Source organism: Molothrus aeneus, chromosome 18, assembly GCF_037042795.1.
Source record: "Molothrus aeneus isolate 106 chromosome 18, BPBGC_Maene_1.0, whole genome shotgun sequence".
Taxonomy (NCBI): domain Eukaryota; kingdom Metazoa; phylum Chordata; class Aves; order Passeriformes; family Icteridae; genus Molothrus; species Molothrus aeneus.
In genome coordinates this window covers 3544732-3548322 of record NC_089663.1, presented here as the reverse complement: position 1 = coordinate 3548322, position 3591 = coordinate 3544732, and positions in this window count along the sequence as shown.

Here is a 3591-nt window from a genome sequence, read left to right as displayed (position 1 = left end):
TCACTGCAGCCTTTCCACCTTCAATGCTATTTGACCATAGAAAACAGTGACATCCAATCTATCTGCCACTGTCCTGACAAACGAAAAGGGAAGTTCTCTCTTTGCAATCAGGATGCAAGTAACCTGAAGGATGGATTTGAGCACAGGGATTACAGCTGGAACAATAATGCCTTTGTAATACTGTCAGGATTATTCCCCTCCTGTGGAGAAAAACTTGAAGAGCAAAACCCAGTCTTCAAGCAAACAGAATCTCCAGCTGTCAGTGCTTTTGCTTCCTCTGGAGGAGACACATGCCTGTCTAAATACAATATGCCTGAAGACCAACACTTGGCATCTAATGACTATTGAAACATGATGTGTTTCTAAAATCCTCTGAAAGCAATGGAGGGGAAAGGGAAAGGCCTTAAATGGGGGCTAGGCAGTTCATCTTCTGTTACAGGACAGATTCCTGATTAGTATCCTGATTCTCAGCCCAGGCCAGCTTAGATTTTAGTTTGCTTTAGCAAATTGTTTGCATGACATCATACTAACCCTAGATGTTTATATTCTTGAAAATGCAGGTGGCAGAAATAATAAAGACTAAAAAAAACATCACAGACATTTTGTGCCTTCCCATCAACAGCTTGCTGGAGACTTTTTTTAATGGGCAGTGCTCACACATTTTACTCTTAAAGTCCTTTTCTAGGCTTTTAACTGAAATGGAATTCAGGGCAGGCAATGCAGCCCTTGTTTGTTTTAACAGTATTCCCATTTTTGTAAAAAATTTTTCTCTATGCACAAGTGAAGCCAAAAAGAATTGACCAAACCCTTCCCCCAAAAATGCTCATGCATTTGCTCACGGGCTTGCTTTTTGATAAGCACTCTTACAGAAAGGCACGATTTTACACTTGCAGGCAGGGCTGTTTGTCACTGCACGCTGGAATTGGATCTACCTTCCCCCGCCAGCCTCAGGCTACTCACTTGCTCCAGAATCCCCCAGGTTCAGGAGGGAAGCACAGCTCCTCGCTGGCTTGGCCTTGGACTGAATCACACGGATAGTTTAACTTAGCTCTGGCTCAGGAAGCAGCGAGCGTGCGTGTTACATAATATAATCTTCATGTCTTGAGGATTCAGGCCTGTCCTCTTTTGTGCTGCCAGATGGAAGAGGAGCCACGCTCTCTCTGGAGAGATGTCCCTGCACATCTCGCTGCTCAGCTGTGCTGGAATTAATGTGCTTCTCTCTGCAGCGGGGCACTGTTGTTCCCTGGCATTTGGCTCCAGAATAACTAGCTCTTTAGTATGCAGTGGATGCTATGCAGCCACTGGGATCCCAAGATTAATTTGTCTAGAAAAAGAGATACATGAAGAACCTCCAAAAGGAATTTGTGGGAGGATGTACTCCAGATTCTCTCAACAGCTATGGTTTGTTCCCAGCTGAAACCCAGATACAGGTGTTGTGGACAGCCAGGTTTCTGCTTTGTGCTCTCACTCTGTCCCATTACAGTTTTTTCAGCTGCTGCTGCTGTTTTGTTCCTCGATTCTGTAACATGGCCCCTGTCTGCACTGTTATTGCCTCTGTTAGTCAAGCCGTTTCATGCCCTGATCCCTGACGTGCTCTCCAAAGGGATGAATCACACCTGCACTAGTGAGTCCCTTCTCACTAATGAGACATATGCTCCAAATTCTGCAGTGCTGTTGATTGAGGCAAGGAGCTACAACCTACCTGTAGACAGAAATGGCACTACAGTCCTCAGGAATAGCTCAAAAGACCCCAGGGAGGGTGAGGGCAGTGTTAGTCAAACTAGCAAGGAATCTTATCTGTGGGACTTCCTCACAACAATGCCTCATCAGCACCAGCTGTAACTCCAAAAACAGCAGCTTCTCTAGAAGCAATGTTACATCCTGATGGAATTAACTCCCCAAGACATGGAGCTATTGAGAAATATTTCTTTCAGCCTCCTGCTACCTCTGAGATTCCTGGTAGAAGGACCCCTGTAGCAGCCATGGCTCCAGCAATGCAGGTGCAGTAGGGAAAGCCAGGAGTAATATTCATCCAGCCATGAGTAGTGATTCTGCACTGCTGACAACAAACAGGAGCAGCCTGTTCTGAAATAAAAACCAGCCCACAACAAAACCCCAAAAGGTACCTTGGCTATAATTAGGAGCTGAAATGACACTGCAGGTTTGAGTGGAAAGTTGGTGCTTGACAAACGTCCCTGCCACGAATCCCTTCAACAGCCCATTTAGCCACCACAACAGCTGCTGCCAAGTGTCCTAAGCAGGACAGGGGCAGAGGGGCCAGCCTCTTCTGCTCTCTGCCATCCACGGGATGGATGGAGGGCACCTTGGGCAGGAATTGCACATGGCTGCTGCGCATCTGGTGCTGATAGCACAGCTGATGAGATGAGGCAACGCTGAGCCAGGGCTGCAGCATCTTCCTCTTTCCATGGCAGCTTTGCCCTGACCAGCACATGTATCTGTAGTGGTGGGGGCACAGCAGCACAGGCTGCAATGGGACCCCAGGCTGCAGAGAAGTTGCACTTGTATTGTTGCAGAGAAGACTGTCATCACATAGTAACTGCTGTGCATGTGCCAGCAAGAGCAGAGTGAGCATGAGTAAGCTTATTATGCGATAATCACACCTTCATCTTTCTGGGTAGATAAACTGCTGAGGTATCCAAGTCTGGCAGTGAGGCACAATCACTGTCTGGGGATGAGCAAGAAGCAACTGGGACCTTTCCCCATTGGAAACATGTCTGATTTGATGTCATTATCTCTTTCTGTTTTTAAACAGAACATCGTTATTGAACCACCTGTTGCCACTTAATTACCTGTGTTTGATTACAAAGATATTAAGTTATCGGCTTTTTAGGTAGAAACTCCTTCATTTTTATATCCTTGCATGATGTCCCCTAGCAAAGCTTTTATGTCCATTTCAAAAGCTGCATTAAAACTTCTCCTGTGAGCTATGTCAGGGACACAGCAGCCCAGCCTCCTGTCCTGAACTTTGTGAAATCAAGACTTTGAATCCTCTCTGCTATGGTGATCAGACCTATAGGTGCCGACCTATGGGGCAGTGTCCACTGCGGCCCCGTGTCGGGAGGCTGAGCACACGGGTGGTGCACTCAGGTGGGCCACGACCCCAAACCGTGCTGGGTCCTGGTTGCGGTGTGAAGGAACTGTCCGAGGGGCACAAGTGTGGGCAGGTGGGTCACCCCGCGGGGCAGGCGTGCTCACCTTCCCGGCTCTGCCCTGGGAGGCGCTGAGCTCCTTCCCTGGGAGCTGAGGGAGTCAGGCCTCCCCCACCGTCGCCCCCGGGACGCCGCCAGCCTCGCCGTCTGCGCCGCCGGGGGCGATGGTCCCGCGACTCCCGCCCGCCGCCGCGCCGGGGCTGCGGCCCTTGGGCCCCCACCGCCGTGCCCGGGGCTGCCGGGCCCTGCACGCCCGCCGCGCTGCGGGAGCGCCGCCCGCCGCCGCCCGCACCCCTCGGCGGCGCCGCTTCGCCTGCGGCGCGCCCCGGCCCGAGCCGGCCCCCGGCGGGGGGAGGCCCCGGCTCACCTGGAGAGGCGGCGGAGGCGCGGAGGGTGGGGGGGCAGAGCCCCGGAGGGGGAG